General features: G+C 39.0%; 1 pseudogene; it reads right to left on the bottom strand.

The window, feature by feature from the left end:
- Nucleotides 1–1,073: 1,073 nt before the first annotated feature.
- LOC134620706 (meprin A subunit beta-like) lies at nt 1,074–20,324 on the bottom strand (annotated as a pseudogene).
- Between the last annotated feature and the right edge of the window lie 1,729 nt (nt 20,325–22,053).

The raw sequence follows: 22,053 nt of genomic DNA, 5'->3' as shown, positions 1-22,053 counted from the left end.
TCAAACTCGGGAATTCCATTTACCAGATTGATGAGGTTTGGTTTGAGATCCTCTAAGGTCTTGTACATTAGTAATGAGGTAATTGTATTAAGAACTGAAGATGCCTCTTGGATAAAAAAAAAACAAGTTGAAGTCCAGTCGCCTTTTTCTCAAGCTCTTAAGACTAAAGGTAATTGTGTCGTTAAACTTAAAATCCAGGTTATTCGCCTTTGAAAATCTAAAAACTATTGCTTTGATTCCTAAACCTTTTCCTGGGTTACTTTCCCCAAAAATATTTCTCCAACTCAATGGAAGGATCCAGAATAATTTAAGGTAAAAACGCATATCATCAGCAAATCTTTTGTGTAATTTATTTTGGTTTACGTAATTCCCTCATTCTAATTTCACTGATGCACCTCAGCCATCAGCGTTGGATGTGACATGTGCCCTGCTTTCTGCACTTACCACCTGAACCAAAGCATTTACGGTAGTGTAAACACACGTAAAGTAAATTTTAGATGGACATGCATACATACGTACACATCGATGGTTAGGGTTCAGAACCAGGGAAAAAAACACTGATAATCCCCTGATGTGTATCAATTGTGTCCAACATTAAAGGTAAATGACAAACATCCTGACCTGATTCTCCCAGCAGTCTTGTGAAAATGGACTTAATGTCACTAAATATCTTTCTTCTTTTCACTCATGACCCCAGTTTCACTCCCCATCCATTTTATATGCCACTATTGTATGTCATTGACTTTGTGTCATTGCTCCAGTAGTGCTTTTTTGTGTCTATCACTTTTTTTCTTCTCTTCTCCTTCCTTTCCCAGTTGTGGCAGATGGCTCCCTTTCATGCACCTACTTCTGTCAGGGAATTTTTGCCACCACTTATAGTGGATTTATCTATAATTTTCCATGTTGTCATTTTACATTATAAAACTCCCTGAGATGTTGTGTTGTAGAGCTAAAGATGTAAATGATGTCAGCAAGTAGACAAATGCTATAAAGACAAATGCTGTCAGATTTGATTTTATTTAAAGTCAGATTGCACTTGGTGACAATCTGATTAAACAATTGCAAAATCACTGAGTCACTCATAGTGTGGTTTCTGTTCTGGCCACTGTCACATGTTTCCCTTGACTTCCCATCACGGTGTAGAGAAAGGAGATGATACATCTTTACTTGGTTGCTCCTGTAATAAAAAAGAGAAATTTAATGTGGATTTGATCAAATTTTCTTTAGACTAATCAGCACAGAAGGGACACAGTAACAATTGAAGATGTGCTGACTCTGTTATACTTGTACTCACTTCCACGAATCCAGACATGTTCTGTATGATCGCCCCCTCCCTGCTCTCCTGCTGTCTCCTCATCTTACTCGTTCTCCAGGCTTTCCCCACAATCAGCATGGAAACCACCAGCATGAGTCCTGCCACTGATCCAGCGATAGCTATGACTACAGTGGTGTTATTGACAGCTCCCTGTGGAGCTGCTTGATCTGCTGCCTTTATCGGTCTCTCATCACCATGGACGGCAGAGTCGGGCATAGGCTGCGGCTTCAACAAGTCCGATATATCTGAGGGAAGACAAGAAAACTATATTGTTGGGGTAGAAAGCTGTAAAATCTGAACACATCTAAGAGCCAATTATGTTGGAGCCTCTCCAAAAATGGCAAGGCTAACCAAACAGGGGTGGTTCATAATATTTGGCTCAGAATTGTAATTCTGATCAAAACATTGTGGTTCCCATCTGTTGTCTAAAATCTTCCTCACCTTCCAGACTGAAGAGGAAGAAGGCATCGTCTCCTTTGATGAAGTTCCTGCTCATCAGTCTGGCGTGGGAGATGAAGGCAGTTGTTCCATAGCCTGGGCCTACATAGTAATAACTGCCATCAGGCTCAGTTATTTTAGAGCCCACATACTTGGGATTATCCCAGTAGAACTCAGTACCTGGAGAGGAAACATGGAAACGCAACAGCTCACTGAAAACACGGAATGACTTCGTATACCTGAGTGCAAAAGTTTGGGCATCCCTGATAAATTTCATGATTTTTCTTCATAAATCATTTGTTGTTTGGATCAGCAATTTCATTTAAATATATCATATAGCAGAAGGACACAGTGATATTTGAAAAGTGAAATTAAGTTTATAGGATTTACAGAAAGTGTGCAATAGTTACTTAAACTAAATTAGGCAGGTGCATACATTTGGGGACCGTTTTATTGATTTTAATACCTTTAGCACTAATTACTGGAACACAAAATTTGTTTGGTAAGCTCATTGACCCTTGACCTCCATACACAGGTGAATCCAATCACGAGAAAGGGTATTTAAGGTGGCGAATTGCAAGTTTTTCTCTTCTTTGCATCTTCTCTGGAATGTGGCAACATGGGAGCCTCAAAACAACTGTCAAATGACCTGAAAACAAAGATTGTTCACCATCATGGTTTAGGGGAAGGATACAAAAAGCTATCTCAGAGATTTTAGCTGTCAGTTTCCACTGTGAGGAACATATTGAGGAAATGGAAGACCACAGGCACAGTTCTTGTTAAGGTCAGAAGTGGCAGGTCAAGGAAAATCTTAGATAAGCAGAGGCAAAGGATGGTGAGAACAGTCATAGTCGACCCACAGACCAGCTCCAAAGACCTGCAACATCATCTTGCTGCAGATGGAGTCACTGTGCATTGTTTAGCTATTCAGCGCACTTTCCACAAGGAGATGCTGTATGGGAGAGTAATGCAGAAGAAGCCTTTTCTGCGCACATGCCACAAACAGAATCGCTTGAGATATGCTAAAGCACATTTGGACAAGCCAGCTTCATTTTGGAATAAGGTGCTGTGGACTGATGAAACTAAAATTGAGTTATTCGGACATAACAAGAGGCGGTATGCATGGTGGAAACAGAACACAGCATTCCAAGAGAAACACCTGCTACCCACAGTAAAATGTGGTGGCGGTTCCATCATGCTGTGGGGCTGTGTGACCAGTGCAGCTACTGGGAATGCTGTTAAAGTTGAGGGTGGCATGGATTCCAGTCAATATCAGCAGATTCTTGAGAACAATGTTCAAGAATCAGTGACAAAGTTGAAGCTGCGCCGGGGCTGGATATTTCAACAAGACAACGACCCGAAACACTGCTCAAACTCAAAGGCATTCATGCAGAGGAACAAGTACAACGTTCTGGAACGGCCATCTCAGTCCCCAGACCTGAATATTAATGAAAATCTGTGGTGTGAGTTAAAGAGAGCTGTCCATGCTCAGAAACCATCAAACCTGACTGAACTGGAGATGTTTTGTAAAGAAGAATGGTCCAAAATACCTTCAACCACAATCCAGACTCTCATTGGAAGCTATAGGACGCGTTTAGAGGCTGTAATTTCTGCAAAAGGAGGATCTACTAAATATTGATGTAATTTTTCTGTTGGGGTGCCAGAATTTATGCCCCTGCCTAATTTAGTTTAAGTAACTATTGCACACTTTCTGTAAATCCTATAAACTTCATTTCACTTCTCAAATATCACAGTGTTCGTCTGCTATATGATATATTTAAATGAAATTGCTGATCCAAACATTGAATGATTTATGAAGACAAATCATGAAAATTATCAGGGGTGCCCAAACTTTTGCATACTGCTGTTAGTAGTTGTTAGTACCTGGAGAGAAAACATGGAAACGCAACAGCTTACTGAAAACCCGGAATGATATGGCAAATAATTAGTTAACCTGTTGCCCTGACTCTTACCGTCAGAGGACCTCAGCTCAGGGTCAGTTGTGATCATTTGGTGTGTGTTCATGTGCTGCCTGATGTCGGACTGCTGATCCATCAAGGCCATGGTTATCTGGTGCCATGGGCATGGCCACTTGAGATTGTCGTCATTGGGGCCTGAGGTCAGGTGGAAGAAGATGGCCATATACCCTGGATAGTCGCTTCGTCCGTTTAGGTACACACCTATCTGAGGAGGACAGGGCAATATGAAGTACTGAGAACTTTAAAGGTAGAGACAAGCACTTCGTAGCTACCACAAGGTTTGCACTTTCCACATTCATTACCTAATGTACACTCGTTCAAAAACCTTTTGTTTTTCTGCCATTTGAAAAAGACTCTAAAATAGTGACTAAATCTATTTGAACATCATAAATAAAAAATGAATAAACAAAAATAGTGTTTTATTTATTATGGAGGACCGTACTTTGAAGTGTTTCCACTTTTTTTTAATGCAACACAATTAAAAAGATATATAAATATTAAATAGTAATTAATAGTAATTTACCTGGAAGGAGTAACCTGTTGGTGACAGGAAGCGAGGGCTGTACATTTTCTGTCCAACTGGTGTGGTGGCCAGCAGCTCGGTGATGCCACGCATGTGCCAGATGTGATGAGGACACTTTGTGGATGACAGGTTAATGTCATCCAAAGAGAAACCTCCCTTTGATGGATTCATTCCCCTCACGCCCTCAAAAACCACTCGCGCCTTCTGTGTCACATTCAGGTTGATGTTATGCAGCTCCCAGGAGCCCATGACACCTCCTACAACGATGGAAAAACAGATGTATGATGATGCTATCTCTAAGTGTCACCAAATTCAGAACTTTCCAAATCACACCTTTAACAATAACCTTCACAATCACAACTCTTTATGTCATTTCTTACCTGAAATGCTGTGGAAGAGCTTCATTTTCCCGTTGGGGTTGGCCTTGTCGTACTCTCTCACCCAGATGTTGAGAACATCATCGTCTGCCCCGGAGTTATAGAGGAAGAACTGCAGACACTGGGGTCCAGATTTGGGATAAAGCCAGCGACTCTCCAGAAAAGCGCGCTCGCCAGGTTGTGCAGAGGCTGTGCTGAAGTGCATGAAGTAACCTTTCCCTGGGCAGCAAAAGTCAAGGGTGATATTAAGTATCAACATTGTGATGTTACAGTAAATCTGATTGCCTGTGAATGACAGATAATTGTTGAAATACTGTATTTCCAACAACCACAAATGCTTGATGCATCTCTCTTCTTTTTAAGGCATCTGCTTCTTCTTTTGTCTTTTTCTTTTGCCCAGTTTCCACAGATTTTTTAATGACTCATTGGACAACATCTTGAGATATGCCAAATTATCAGCTAATTGAGAATCAACTTCTTGGTGCAAAAACAAAATTTTGTGCCTGTCAAACTGTGTTATCTTTAGTATTTTTCCTAGGTTCGACTAAAGAATTTGAAACAAATTATGTGTTTTTGCAACAGACTTCTAGTAACAAAGTTCCTACAGGTACAATTTAAATGGTTTCTTTGCTAAATTTTCTGTTTTGTGCAGACACAACACTAGTTCATCGAATTAGTTAATTGCTTTTAATGCTTAAATGAATAATAGGTGAGTGGTTAGTGGTTCAACAACTAACAAAATATTCTGCTTACAATGGTCAAGTATGTGACACATGAGACCTGAGACTGGGACCTGCCCCTGGTAGGCGGGGCTGGGTTTTTCCCTTTTATAAGCACAGGTGCAGGCAATTAGTAAATTGTCCGCTTGCTTTTTGGTGATTTGGCGGAGGTTTAAAGTTATCTGTACTCCCTGTTGGAAGAAACTATTGTTTTGTTCCTGTGAAGAAACCAACTGTCCCCAACTTGTAAACAGGTAACTGAACAATACATGCAAAGCCAGGTGGGAGGGATACTCCTGCTGCGATAAATTGTTCAGTATAAGTGATGTCCTGTTTTCATTTACAGATTGCCAAGCTGCTGCTTTGCCGGGGTGGATATGTGGCTGCGGGGCCGAGGTCCCGATGCACTAGTGGTTACTTTAATTTGTCTTAGTCTGGTTTAACTCGCAAGCAAAGAGCTGAAGATTATTGTGACGGCTGCAGCTGTCTATGTTGTTTTTGTCTATTTCTTTTTATTTCACTGTATCAGAAGGCACTGATGTATGTATGTATTGATTGTATTTTAGAGTGGTTTTGTTTTTGTGTGAAGGAGCTGCATGGAAACTGATCTTTTTCTTGCCGCTTTTGCATGCACCGCGGTGAGTCTGAGTGGAGATGGCACTGAAGATTTTCCTTTTTAGTATTTTGCCCAGTTGGGGTGAAGTGTGAGTTGCTGTCCCTTTTAACGTGTGTCATATGTTGATTAGTTTTTAACAGGTTCCCCGCAGCGCTTATCCTGTCTCCCACTCACAGTCATACAATTTTACAGATTTAATCGTATTTAATAGAGATTGTTAATTGTTTTTAGGTGCTACTGGTACATGTTCAATTTATTTTGTATCAAGATTAAACCCTTTTGAACTGATTGTATGCCTACGGCTCGATCCTACTGAAATGGGTACCTCCCACGTACAGAAGGATTGTACTGAAACTGAGTGAAAAAGCAGCCAATGACCAAAGAAAAACTTTGAAAGACCTTCAGAAAGCCTGGAAAACTATTGCACAAGACCACTTAAAAATTACAAAATGGACTCAAATTTAGATTATTTGATATTATTTTGATTATTGGAATCAAAATATAAAGAAATTAGGAGTGTCTCAAGAGTTTCGCCAAGCATTGTACAGACTAGGCAGTAGCAGTAGTACTTAGAGGGTACTACCTCAGTAGCAAGCAGTTGTACACCTTAAAGGTACAATAAAGTACTTTATATTCTGAATGTATTAAATCTTTCACATTGAAAAACCTTCCAGATCAGTTTGATCTGTTTGTGGTTTTTTTGTTTGTTTTGGTTTTGTTTTTTTTGTATTATTGCTTTCTCTATATAACAACAGGATGTAAGTTTGAAGACTCTTAGTGCGCAGTTTTTATTCTCATAATGTAGCCCTACTATAAAAGCAGTGTATGTATTTTTGTTAGCACAGTAGTAGTTCAACTTGATGAATAGAAAACCAAGTAACTAGTTTTGCACAAAGAGAGAACTCTTGGGATTAAGAATCCCTTGTTGCAAAGTTCTCCTGCTAGAAGACGTGATATTAACCTTGCATTGTTTTAAATGAAATCATTTAATGTTTCATTTCCAGGATCCTTCCAAATCAAATCAAATCAAATCAATTTATTTATATAGCACTTTTCACAGGATAAAAACCACAAAGTGCTTCACAGTAATATAAAACAGAAATACATAAAATACATTAATAATCAAACATACAGCACAAATCTAATTAAAAGCCAATCCAAATAAATGAGTCTTAAGCTGCTTTTTAAAAGAATAAATACAATCAAGACAACGTAAAGATGGAGGGAGAGCATTCCACAACCTGGGGGCCACCGCTCTAAAAGATCTATCACCTCTAGTCTTAAAACGAGTTCGTGGGACTACCGACAGCCTTTGATTAGAAGATCTCAGGCTGCGAGAGGGAGTGTGGGATTCTAAAAGATCGGAAATGTAGGCAGGGGCATCACAATTCAAAGCTTTAAAAGTCAGTACCAAGATTTTAAAATGAATTCTTCATTCTTCCATGAAGGCTTAGCATAATAACACACATTTTTGTGATTATTCATGGTTACCTTTGCATTGTCCCAAATTGGTGAAATCAGTCTGAGGTCCTCCAGCCACTGAAGCAAGCTGCTCCCACTTTGCATCGCCAGAGCCCTGAATCATCCCGCAGATGTTCTCCTCCTCAAAATTACAGCTGTCCACAAAGGTGGAAGACGTGGCTGTTGAGAGGAAGCAATCACACTTTCACTGCTCAAAGGACTCGATCTAGTCCTATGGACAGAACACTGCCATTTTCCCTCTTTACAAAAAATACATTTCAATTTTGGGAAAAAAAGATGGCTAAAATTGAGAAATAAGCAAAAAGGAGAGGAAGTTCACACTTTTAATTCAATGTAATATTTACCAGGTCATTTAGATTTATTGGTATTATTTCATAATCAATATATTCTAATTATATCATAGTAATAAGATTTTTTTCTTTTTTTAATGGAAACTTGTTATGCAAGAGTTATTGATGTGGCCCGCTCTCATCAGCTGTGTTATCACAGATCCAAGTTTTATTGGGCCGCATGGAGGCCTGTTTAAAAAAACCAAAAAAAAACAAAAGTGTTGATAAAGAGCCTGACAACTAAGTTATGATAATGCAGACAGACAGCAAGAGTACAACCATTCACATGTGGCTATATTATGATAATATTGTACAAAAGGCTTCTAGGTCTAGAAAACAACTCGCAGACTTCCAGAGCTCCTGTGTGTTTACCTGAAGACAGGAAATAAATCGGCACCGGACCTGTGCCTTACTTAACACTGTACCGTGTAGCGTGAGGACAGTTAATCTGTTGATTAAACTATAGTTTTATTGCCTTATTGAAACTGGATGAGTGTATAAAATATAAATGATTACCAACGTATTTCCCTCTCCTCCAAGATATTCATGGATTATGAAGTTTATAACTAAAGACTGATTGTGGTTTATTGTCCAAGATTATCAGTGTATAATCTCATCATTTTCTGCCAGATAGATTTTAATCTGTGGAACATTGTTTTGTTATCTTGGGACATTGGTTTTTGAAGAACAGATTTAGTTTATTGTTTGTTCAAAGTACCATCTGTCACGGTACTGGTTCTGTGACCCAGTATCCTTAGTTTCAGGTCTTTGTAAATATCACTTGTTTCCTGTTTTACTTTGACAGTCTCGCGTCCTATGTTAGTGTTTTCAGTTTTGCTTCCTCCCGGTCTCGTGTGTGATTTCTCCCAGCTGTGCTCTCCTCCTGTGTCTCATTCCCTCATTATCCCTCTGTGTTTTTATGCCCTTTGTCTTTGTGTTGCTGGATTGTCAGCTTATCTTCCGTTCCATGTCTCACATTCCCAGATTCTCAGGTCTCTAGTTTCTTTGTACTCGTTTTTAGGTTTTTCCCAATTTAGGTTTTGCTAATTTAGTCATTGTCACTTTAGCCAGGCTCACTCTCAGTTCAAGTCTGTCAGTGTCTGCATTTGGGTACAATCTCTCCCCACTACTCGCCATCTGTCACAGCAGACGTGACACCATCGGTCACTGTAGATTCAATATACATGTAGAATTTTTGGCTACTGTTTTACAACAACACCCATGGTGTGTTATGAATTTAAATATTGTTTCCCATCTTCATACTTCATACTTCTTCCCTTCTTGATGCTCAGCCAATGATGACTTTAACAAAAAAATAGAGAGGTTTGAAAATGATGAAAATGAGCTAGATATGCTTTCTCTGCACACTGAACACAAATAGCAAATGTTTCTTTGATGCTTTGTTTCATGATCTGTGATTTACGGTGGCCCCTGGAGACAAAGCATGTACAAACTCCAAAGCACGTACAAACTCCAAAACACATGCAAACTCTAAACCACAACGGAAGTGCTCCAGGACACTAGGGGCAGTGTTGAGCTCGATTTGCAAAATAAATGGCAAGTTTGTTGGAAACACATGGAGTTGGATACCGGCAGAAAACACCTGGAAGGATAGAACAACCACACTCATATATATTCAAATAATTAAAAAAAATATATTCATTTACCTGTTACTACCGCACACCAAATCCGGTCGCTGGTACTTCCTGGCTTGTGTAGCCACTAGGTAACAAAAGCTCAACACTGCCCCTAGTGTCCTGGAGCACTTCCGTTGTGTTTTGGAGTTTCAGTTTTCAGTTTTATTTGTCATATGCAAGTTAGCACAGGGTCAACATCGCAATGAAATGTGTTTGACGAGCAGCGGTCTCTCAGCAGCATGATACAGTAGGAAAAAATATAATAAAATATAATATAATAAAATAAAATAAAATAAAAATAGAAAAATAGTAAAGAGCAAAATATTAGAGAGACATGGTAAAAGAGAAAAGATGACTAAATATATATGTATCTATAAATATAAATATATGTACACTAGTGATTAAATAAGAAAATCTTGAAAAGAAATATGACGGGAGGGCAGATGGGATATTGCACAGGAATGAGCAGCAGAAATTTACAGTATTGCACTTTTTAAATATAAATTACAATAACAATAGAGTGAAGTGACCAGTGACCAGTGCAGATTAATCAGAGTACTTGTGAAGTACTTGTAAATATAAATTACAATAACAATAAAGTGAAGTGACCAGTGCAGATTAATCAGAGTACTTGTGAAGCTGCAGGGTAGCTTCTGAGTTGTGTGTGTTAAGTGTTGTGGTTGAGGTGTCGTATGGCTTGGTGGTAAAAACTGTTTTTAAGTCTTGTAGTCCGAGCAGGCAGACTCCTGTAACGTCTGCCAGATGGTAACAAGGAGAACAGCTGATGTGCTGGGTGGCTGTGGTCCTTGATGATGCTGTGTGCTTTACGGAGGCATCGCTGGTGATAAATGTCCTGAATGGCAGGAAGCCTCGTGCCAGTGATGTGCTCTGCTGCCTTCACCACCCTCTGTAGTGATTTGCGGCTGCTGGCAGAGCAGCTTCCGTACCAAACTGTGATGCAGCTCGTCAGCAAGCTCTCAATTGCACACCTGTAGAAATTTGAGATGATGCTGGCGTTCATGCCAAACTTCCTCAGCCTCCTCAGGAAGTAAAGCCGCTGGCGAGCTTTCCTGATAGCAGTGTCTGTGTGAAGGGTCCAGGAGAAGTCCTCAGTGATGTTGACTCCAAGGAACTTGAAGCTGCTGACCCTTTCGACCTTGACACCGTTGATGTGGATGGGCTGGTGTTCCCTGACTGGTCGTTTCCGGTAGTCAACTATCATTTCTCTAGTTTTGCTGATGTTGAGAGTCAGGTTATTTTCCATGCACCACTCGTACAGTGCCATCACCTCCTCTCTATAGGCCGTCTCATCATTACCTGTGATGAGGCCTATGATGGTTGTGTCATCAGCAAACTTGATGATGATGTTGGACTCATGTTTAGCAACACAGTCATGTGTGAACAGGGAATATAGGAGGGGGCTAAGCACACAACCCTGGGGCGTACCTGTGTTAAGGATGAGTGATGAAGAAGTGTGCTTACCAACTCTCACCACCTGGGGCCTGTTTGTGAGGAAGTTTAGAATCCATCTGCAGATCGGTGTTTGCACATGTTTTGGAATTTGTAAGTGTTTTGGAATTTGTACCTGCTGTCTCTAGATTAGATTAGATTTTATACTTGGAATCTCATGTTTTTGCTTTAGTAAATAACACAAAGTGAAAGAAGATTTTCAGCTCTGTTTGTCTGCTACGCTATGCACAAATTACCACATGAATTTTATAGAACTTGGTGTTTGAGTTGAGTATGGGTGAATTTTGTAGTTTCCTGCCATAATTGTCGCAATTGTTGGAAAATGCTCAGTGTCATGATAAACAACAAGCTCTTGAAATATTTTTGCTATTTCTGCTCCATTTGATACAACAATAATCTATTCCAGGTGAGAACACGTTAGCTTAGCATGCTAATCGGCATTAGAGTCACTAAAGAGATTTTTGTTGCATGAAAACATTAGTATATATGTAGTATATGTTATTCATTTCTGACAAGTTGTCATGACTCACTGCAGTTTTAGAGTCGGTTGAGCTTAGTTAGGTCACTAGAACTGAACCCCATCCTCTGGCCAATCACATCCATGAAGTGGGGGATCTTTGTGACGATGGTCGGCTCTGAGCTGATGCTGAAGGCCGTCTTGCCATAGTGCATCACAGAACTATAGTCATAGGGAACCCCCAGTGCGCTGGACACTGTGTCATCATATCTGTTGAAGCTGTGCTCTGTACCTGAGGAATACCAGGAAGAAAATCACCCTTCTTTTGCACAATATTTCAATTGTTTGTCATTATTCAGACAACAGGCATATGAAGAGAAACACAAACTCCTAATGGTTGTATAATCTAATTCTAGATTAAATGAGGTGTAATTCACACTTGTCACTATTACCAGACTGAATCCGATCCCAAATGATGTCGACATAGTCGTCCCGGTCAGCTCTGGACTGCTCATGCCAGAAGCCGAGAGCATGCAGGAACTCATGTTCAACTATTCCCAGACTATCACAGTTCCTACCAATGGAAAGCTCCTGCTTCCCCACACGCAGGTTGCCAACGTAGGAGTAGCATCTGTAGAGGATGAAAGCTAGATGTGCAAATGTCTAAACAGACACAGATCTCCAATCTTCCAGTTCAGTTCACAAACTGCGTGACTATTAGCAGAAGGCAAACTGGTAATACAATTAAAGCATCACTAATAATGTAATTTAATTTAACACTTAATTATTATTATTTTTTAGATTTTGCAATTAATTTCAGTTCAGTTAACTTCAGTCAATTACTGGTTATGTTAGGTGTTATGAATTGTGTTTATTTATGACATTAGTTTGTGTAAAAGTTGTTATTTGAATATATTTTGTACGAGTATCATATACCATTTGTTATATATATGAGTACCATATTTATAGGGAATGGGCATGGAAACGATTACCAAATGTTATCGTAGTTTCTTTAACAAGCCACCAGATGGTTGAAGGCTGACTCACCCATTGCCTTTAAAAACAGAGATATAGTTCTCCTCTCCTTTCCACGGCGAGAAATCAATGCAGGTCTTCAGTCTGTACTGATCAAAAGCCTTCAGGATCACCCCCTTTGCATTCATCTCTACAAAGTGCAAAATAACATAGAGAAGCATAATGATTTGGTGCATAGAGTCATAAGTGCTGTGAATGGGAGTTTCCAGAATGTCTTACCCAGGCTGTCCTCTAAGTAGTAGGGGATGATTGTTGGCCAGCGATATTGATCACCTATGATAGAGTTTCTGCCGGATGTCTAAAGGGAAACACGAATACTGTTATGTTGTAAAAATACCAGCTAAGCCAATGAACCCTATTTTATCCAGCTTCAAGACTCTAATAATTACTAAACTTTACAAAATTAATTTCATGATGTAATATGACTTGGAACTAGTGTTCGAGCCTATAAAAAAAACAAACACTGGATGTTTTTTCGCAAGCAGAAGAGACACCATTTAAACAAAGAAATATGCAGATTTAAAGCCTTTCTGCACTGCCATCACTTTTCTGACCGAGAATGTATGGTCATCTTTTAAAGACCATAGTCTGTCTATGTTTTCATCCACATGGAGCAAAATAGCAAAATATCAGCTACTGTTATTTTAAATATTACGTGCTGGTTCACTGATAGTAGGAGATGCTAAGTTCCTTTTTTGGTGCTATAAGCCATTTCAGAACATAAATACATAACAGGACAAAATGACCTAAAAACTAAAAACAGTAAACAAAATGCAAAAAATGCACAAAATATGATGGAAATAATATATAATAATATATTTAATATAGTCTTTTATTTTTTTCTACAAAAATCTTAACTTTCTGTCGACAATGAAAAAAATATTTTCCTGCTCCTTTAAATCCTCAAAACCTTAATTAGACTTTTGTAGGTGAGGAATTTTTTTCTCACCTTCAGTTTTCAGTCAGTAAGATACATATAAAAATGGTCTTTTTGCACAAAGCAAAGACACTACAATTCAGGAAAGTCCAGAGTAAACAGGCAGGAAACGGTACAACACGACAAAGTACTGAGGGCACACAGAAACCATAAATGCACATGTAGCCCTGGCTATATAAATAGTTCATTTATTTTGATGGTTAAATGCAAATGTTCACTGTGTTTAAGAATGTATACAGATGCCTGTACGGTACGTGATGTGTGTCAGTTAGATGCTTAGCCTTTTTATTTGTATTTTGAGGTGTGTCATTATTTTATTTTTATTTTTTGTAAAGTTATTGGTATGTACTACAGCTCTAGCCAACCCTGAAGTAGTCTCAGGTAGAGGGGTGGAAGTAAGTGGGGGGCCGTGTGTACTCCGCGGGAAGACAGAGGAGAGATGAGCAACAGTGTCGTGTGGAAGCAGAATTCATAGGCTGGCGACAAACTTTTATTTTCAGGTTGACGGTCAGTTAACTGCAGAGTGAAAGCTGTTGTACCCTACGGCGAGGTAAATATGAATCTGTGAATTGTGTGTGAAACTTGTTACAGTTATAGTGTAAAACGGGCTAATCGCTAACCGCTAGCTTAGCCTAGCATGTTTGCTTAGCTCATGTCCTGCTCTGTACTCATCTATTTAGCAAATATCACTGAGACAATATGTAATAGCATGTAAATTGGCATTTAACCGGGTTACTTGATTCGGTAGGGGGAGACAGACGTCTTGCTGGCGTGCCAAAGAGGTCCCTTCTGCTGGTGTGTTGAACTTGTGTGTTAACGTGGGAATACGTGGATATGGCAACTGTGATTACTGCTGCCGCGCCCTGCTGGTGGCCTTGACCCAGTTTCCCAAACTATCCACTTGAACTCCCTTGGAGGCGTAAGTACTGGTTGTTTGCACATGCTTTTATTTTACTGCTTGGCAACAAGTAAAGCGCCCAAAACAACATTAGCCACGAATAAGCCCTACAACGAGGTGTTTGTTAACAGAGATATGCTGTTATTTTTGTGCCACTATTCTGAGCGCACGTAAAAAGATTTTGCAGGTGCAAGTGTTGCATTTTGAGGAGAAATTTATTTTGAGCGAAGAAAAGCTAAATTTGAGTGAACAAAATTCATTGCTGCGTGCAAAAAATGTATTTCAGTGTTTGCTATTATCCACACACACACACACACACAATAGCAGCCCCTCTCCCTCAGTTTTTGCATTTGCGCTTGCTCGCAATGTGTTGCTTGTGCTCTCAACATTTCTGCCCGTGCTGCTCAACTCTTTCTGTACACCGTTATATTTGTGCCACAAAACCAGCCAATCACAGACTTGGATGCAAAAAAATCTGATTGGCTGTTTTGGTCTCCAATCAGCTCGAAATGATGAAATGCAATATCTAGGGCTGGGCGATATGGCCTAAAATTCATATCGCGATATAATTTGAAGCATGTGCGATAACAATATATATCACGATATATTCTTTTCTTCTGTATAACGTATTTTCCACACTATAAGGCACACTTAAAATCCTTTAATTTTCTCGAAAATCTAGAGTGTGCCTTATGTATGAATTCTGGTTGTGCTCACTGACCTTGAACCGATTTTGGCGTGTAGAAATCTGTTAAAAATTGTTTTAGTACAACTTTGGTAAGCCTGCTGATGGACTGCTTGATGGATTGTCAGAGCATTACGGCTGCCGTAGTGAGGAGTAATCTGGGTCCAAAACTCCGTCCACTTCAGGTCCCAAAGTCAAACGAACACTGAGAGTTAAAAACAGTCTAAATTCTTTCATCCTTAATTAAATCATCAGCGTTGCTGCTTTATCGGGTGTAACAATTAAGTTTAACATCCATGCATCCGTGAAAACAGAATTTATTAAATTTAACGGAGTTAGAAGTTAACAGGAAGTTAGCTCGCTAGTTTATACCTAAACATTTCATACCATGTTCTGACTGAGAGATTTTTGAAACTAATTAAAACGTACAGCTCTGCTACCACTTCCAACATAAATGAAGACAGAAAACTAAACAGCAGTGGCGTTTGCAGGGTTACCGAAGTTAGACTACCTGGTATATAATGTTGTGCTACGCGATTGCTAGCCACACAGCTATGTTAGCATAACATTAGCACAGTGAAGCTGGAGGATGAACGGCAACTTTTTTTCCACTCAATAAAAGTTAACGTGAGGGATTCTGGTGGTTAGGGACACATGCAATCGCATAGCAGGATGCTATACACGGGCCAAACTTCAGTCAGGAGAACATAATTTACTGATGATAATGGTTGTAGCCGCTGTGATACTTTCTACCAAAACAGGCGCAGCTTGATGACATCATCAACATGCGCTATCGCGATAGAGCGATATAGTCAAAATCTCTATCGTTGGCCAAATCTATATCGTTTCTATCGTATATCGTTTATATCGCCCACCCCTAGCAATATCCCAGAATCCATTTCGTCCAAAACTCAAATGAGGCAGTGGCGGAGTTTGAAATATTACTCTTTCTGGGTCACAAAATAAACTTTTAAGATATTTTCATGCGAGAATGTAGCTGTGTAAACTTCTAATATCTGCTCGATTTATCAAGACATCACATATTTGCTTAAGTCCTCTAATGTTTTCGGAGATGCCTATTACCCACCAGCTGACCGGGTGGTCTCTCTGGTTAAACATAATATATAAGGCTGAACTGACAAAAAATCACCGACTACACCACCAGGTATTATAGGAAAAACCATAAAGCCTTTGAACTAAAATAAACGGTGTTGTGACAGTGATGTACACTGTCTTGTTGGTATATATGCATGATTTGTATCACCTTCATGTTTCCCTCTCACCACATATCCAAACCAATATCATGAGCAGCAGCTTTTACAGCCGTGGCTCCAGCAAACATCAGCTGATACTAGAAAGTAATATTAAATACATTCTAACAACAGCTGATCAAGCTTGAACGTGCTGCTGTTGTTTAGCGCAACATCCGCTGGTTTCCTCTTTCTGGCGCAAAGTGGGCGATAAACAAACAAGAGAGACGGGACTTGTAGCAGAAAAGCCGATCAGCTGATCATTGATCAGTTTCATGATTGAAGTAGCAACAGGAGAGGGAGGGGGAGAGAATGAGAGAAGAAGAGGCAGCAGCACAGACAGAATAACTCCAGCTTTGTGTCTTTTTCATTCTAGCTGAAGTACGGGACGAATCGCGTTCCTTTTCCCCTCAATACGGGTGTATTGTAATTGGTCCAGCCCAGAGTTGATCATGACCAATTGGCTAATCCACCACCTTTCATTGTTTATACCGTTACAAAAACAAACATAAAAATGAAAAATCACCATCGGCCCACCGGGCAAATGCCCGGTATGCCCAATGGCCAGTCCAGGTATGCGGTCAGCTGGTGGGTAATAGGCATCTCCGAAAACGTTAGAGCACTTTTGCAAATATGTGATGTCTTGATAAATCGAGCAGATATTAGAAGTTTACACAGCTACATTCTCGCATGAAAATATCTTAAAAGTTTATTTTGTGACCCAGAAAGAGTAATATTTCAAACTCCGCCACTCTGTGTTCCTCCGCCACTGCCTCGTTTGAGTTTTGGACGAAATGGATTCTGGGATATTGCATTTCTTCATTTCGAGCTGATTGGAGACCAAAACAGCCAATCAGATTTTTTTGCATCCAAGTCTGTGATTGGCTGGTTTTGTGGCACAAATATAACGGTGTACAGAAAGAGTTGAGCACGCACGGGCAGAAATGTTGAGAGCACAAGCAACACATTGCGAGCAAGCGCAAATGCAAAAACTGAGGGAGAGGGGCTGCTATTGTGTGTGTGTGTGTATGGATAATAGCAAACACTGAAATACATTTTTTGCACGCATCAATGAATTTTGTTCACTCAAATTTAGCTTTTCTTCGCTCAAAATAAATTTCTCCTCAAAATGCAACACTTACACCTGCAAATTTTTTTTACGTGTGCTCAAATTTTTTTTTTTACGTGCGCTCAGAATAGTGGCACAAAAATAACACCGTACAGAGAAAGACTATTGCAGATAAGGTGTGTGTCAGTGAGAGTGTGTGTGGGCCCACAATATTATTTAATTTTTTGGTTTCAGTTGGTATTAGATACCTTACCATTGCTCGACAAACTTTATTAATGTTACTTATTTTCTTTTGTGTTTTTGGAACTAATTATCACTAAAGTGGAGTTAAATTTATCATTGACCTGCTTGTGTGTGGTTCATTTCCATATAGTCTATTTGAATGCACATTTCATATCACAAGCATCAAAAAGGCAGTTATCAGTAGTAAGTAATAGGGGTGGGTTTCAATAATCGATTTATCGATTAAAATTGATTTTAGCTTTAATAAAACGATATTGATTCATTAAAATCTGCTTTCTCACCCGACGGCGTGTGAGAAAGCTGACATCTTCTGATGTGTCGGGTCGGCACTTTGTGTTTAAATCTTTTTTGGCGCTAGATTCTGAAGCTGCAGGTTTCATCACTCTCCAACCAAAATTGACTGAACCAGCAGCAAAAGAAGATCCAAACTAAGCTTCACATTTCACATAAACATCGTCATGAATTCCCTCTTACTTTTGCCATTTTGCTTCCGCCACAATAAAATCACACTTCCCACAGAGCTCTCTCTCTCTCAGTGTACTTTAAGAACAGTTTCCCATCTAAAAATCTCAATTTTATGCATTATTCACTTGCTTATTACCCACCAGTCTACTGTTGTGTACAGCTCTGTCAGCCGCTGTTTTTTTGTTGTTGTTTGTTTTTTAATGACTTCAGTCAAGAAAGCCTAATTTCTGCTGTTCGATACCGAAGAAATGTAAACGTTTTAAAATTATGACAAATTGCAAAACGCTTAGCTGTGTCTCTAATTAAACCTCTGTAACTTTGCTCTGCTTCACTTCAGCAGCATCAGGTAATGCTTATATTTTGAGTCATGGTTTTCTTCCATTTTTGTTCTACTGTAGAATATTTTTAAGACTATCTGCTATAAAAAGCCAGACCAGGAAAATCTCCTTCATGTTTTTCTGTGTTTTATCTTCAGTTACTTAGACACAAAGACATCTGCTGCGATGCTTACACCTCTGATGATGTCTCACAAGTGTCAGTACTGACAAATGATCAGAATTATAATATTTCTGACTGAGGCAAAATTTCCGTAAAAAGTGACAAAAACATTAGCGTCTGCTGTTCACTCCGTGGGAAGAAAACTTCTTTTTACAGCGAAAAAAACCCGTAACTTCCGACAAAGCACCGAGTACGCTATTCACAGAGAAACTCGCAGATTCTTCCACCGACCGCTGTGGCACACCTGCACCAGGGCAAACATCTGCCTGCTATACAGGTGAAAATAGAGCAACAGGACCGCTGAGTCTTTGATTTTATTTATTTTCTGCTGTGTTTCACTTGCATTTATTTAAAAGACTGAGTGTAAATACAAAAAAAAAATTATTTTATGTGCTGGGATGTGCAGAAAATAGGTTTAAATGTTAAACAAATTTCTTCCAGTCAGAGAATGTTGCATATAATTAAATTTTTGCTTGATGCATAAAGTTTAAAGATTAAAACTAATAAAACAAGTTTTAAAAAGAGACTTTTCCATTTGATTACATTTTGTATGATGGATTATGCAGAAAAAGTAGAATTGGGCTGAAAGATCTATTGCTTTATCACCTATTCAAGTTGTAAATCGTGTTTTTAAAAAGTAACTAAGTAATTAATTACTTTTGAACATAAGTAATCAGTAAAGTAACGGGATTACTTTTTGGAGGAAGTAATCAGTAATAGGTAACTGATTACTTTTTTCAAGTAACTTGACCAACACTGGTGACGATACCCAGCCCTAGTAAGTAACAACAGGAACCCAGGGCCCCTCTCAATAGAACGTGGGACAGGTGTTACACACAGGAGATAACAACGGACATGGAAACCGAAAAACAAAACACCGCTTGCAACAACCAAGATCACAACACAGGAAATGTAATTACATTTTAAACACAAGAAACAAATCAAAATAAAACAAATCAAAATAAAACAGAAAGTGACTAAATAGGAAATCACTTAACAGAGACAACTATTTGGTGAGATACAGGAAGACACTAGGAAGGCTAGACTAGACTAAAACACAATCAAATCAAAAATCTAAATAATCCTAAACACTAACAGAAATCAGATTACAAAGATGGTAAAAACTCAAGACTTAACACAGTGGCACTACTAAAATGTAGAAAAAACCAAAAGAAATAAAAATATAAAACTCAGGATTTTCACGACAAAGGATAAACTCACTTTTTCCTGATTAATATCTCCTTCCAACAGGTCCAGCCCAGCCGCTAAAGAAAAAAAATAAAATAATTTCACGACTCCTCAGAGAGAGATTATCAAGCAACATGAAACAAGAACAGTGAACAAGAACAAACCTTCATTGATGTTAATGATGTCCCAGTCATGGCCTTCGTCAACATCAATTTCTGCAGGTAAGGAATCAGTGATAATAAGATAAAAGACCTGTGAACTCTAATAACATGAACGCAGAATTGGCTGAAAACGGTTGTTTTACTAAAGCATTAATATGCAGACAAGAGTAATACAAAGAAGTATATGGAACAGTGACATTATAAGTTCAACATTCCTCTAAAACACTTCTGGGGTGTAAAATTGTAATTCTGCCCTTCAGTAACATCACCACCTAAAATATATTGTTTAGCTCACCTGTATCACCGGTTAGTTTGGCTGCTGTCTGTAAAGTAAATTAGAAAGCACAATAATCAATCAACAGAGAAAACTTTAATATTATCCACGTGAAACTGAATGGACTCAAATCCTGCCTGGAAATGTAATAGATACTTTTATTGTATCCACATGAAGAGGTTTCTCTTACCAATCCCAGAGCAAACAGCAGAATGATCCACCTGAGCTTCATGGTTCCAGCTGCAGGGCGATGCTCTCTGAAGACCTGCTGTGGCTCAAGTAAAGCTGTTAACCTGCTTTTGTGCAGAAGATTTTCATGATCATTTTATGACTCCGGTTGTTAAAGATTGTGTGGTTACATAATTCATTATTAATTCCATCCATCCATTTTCTACTGCTTATCTGAGTTCAACTCATGGGGTCAGGAATCCAAACAGGACTTATCTGGTGTTGTTGGAGCGACAGTAAATAACAGGTTTGAATTTTTGAAGTTTAATACAGTAGAGAAGCACAGGAGAGACTCTCAGATGCAATCTCCTACATCTTTTGCACCTCCACGTTTCACTGTGAGATGGCGGTCGACGATAATCCTCACTTTCAGGCTCCGTCAGGCTCCGTCTGACTGTTTTAATGCGACTGCAAGATGTGCTGCTAATTCTAAATTACTCATTACACACCATTACATGATATTTGAAAAAGACCAAGTGTTATATACTTGTTATTTTGTGGCTTTGCCACTGTGCAACATCCATAAATGTCAGCTTTTTTCAGTGGCCTTCACACTGAGTTTACATGAAATGCCGTTTTATACAAATTACTTTTAGGCCAGTTTAGAAGCTCATATCTGCCTGTAGCATGACATTAACACTTGTAAAAATATCCAGCTCCATATTTTTATTCTTGGACTCTTCTGTAGTATATTTGCATGATTCACAGTTTGTTTGTTTTTTTTTCTTTTTTCTCTCAGTTCATCCTTTGTCTCTTCCTCTACCTTTAACCAATTGGAGATAAAGTATCTGCATTTCAGGAGCGGGACCACGCCTCCAAGCATGTTCCTCCTGGTTCTTATCTATATATGATCCCCCAGTTCTACAAGCTGTTCGTTGTCGTTTTTGTGCCCCCCCCCCCCCTTTTTTTTTTCCCCCATTTCTTTTACTTCTTTACTTCTATTTAGTACATGGGGATCTGCCAGGCCCGGGAGCTGCCATCAGTACCCTTCGAGGCCTTCCCCAAACTGCAGCTCAATTCATGTTTAAACCATTCACCTTTATCTACTAAAAACGCTGTCAAACCTAAAATGAGGACATGGGCCCAGCGAGTGAACTCTGATTGGAAGCCCTCCCCAAACAGATGGCTGTAGGTGTTGTTGGTGGGCGTGGCGTCTGTTTTCAGAACTAGTTTTCTGTGCCTGAAAAATGGGTGTTTGGAGCTGCCTGAAGTCTGAGCTTAAATTACATGTACAATCAGTTTTTCTGCAACCTAAAAATAGAAAACACATATAAGAGGATATTACTGTAATTATTTACATTTTTAGGAAGTATGTAAAATGTATTTATATAGGACTTTTCAAAGATATTAATCACAAAGTGCTTCACAATAAAACCAGAAATATATATAATAATATAAAACAATGAGAAAATTAATTAAAAGTTCGTTTGTAGAGAAATGTCTTCAACTGCTTTTTAAAAGAGCTGAAGACATTTGTTTGCACCAGTAGTCTGAGTTTAGAAATATTTCTTTGATGATAAAAACAGTTCTGAACTAGTTCTCCAAAGGTTGATTCTGTTCACCTGGACGTAGCGTTTTCAGTTATCTCCCACTGAAAACGCTACGTCCAGATGAACAGAACTAACCTTTGGAGATTTACTTACCTGGATGATTGAGAATGCATCAAGACATTCTGAACTAGTTGTTTGGAGTGTTTCTCAAGTGACATTGAACTGTCAAATATGACACCCAAGTTTCTGTGACTCAATTGATGGAAGGGCCTAAAAAACTGATATGCTGC

This window comes from Pelmatolapia mariae, linkage group LG23 (genome assembly GCF_036321145.2).
Source record: "Pelmatolapia mariae isolate MD_Pm_ZW linkage group LG23, Pm_UMD_F_2, whole genome shotgun sequence".
NCBI classification, from domain to species: Eukaryota; Metazoa; Chordata; class Actinopteri; order Cichliformes; family Cichlidae; genus Pelmatolapia; species Pelmatolapia mariae.
This window is presented reverse-complemented; position numbering and strand designations above follow the sequence as displayed.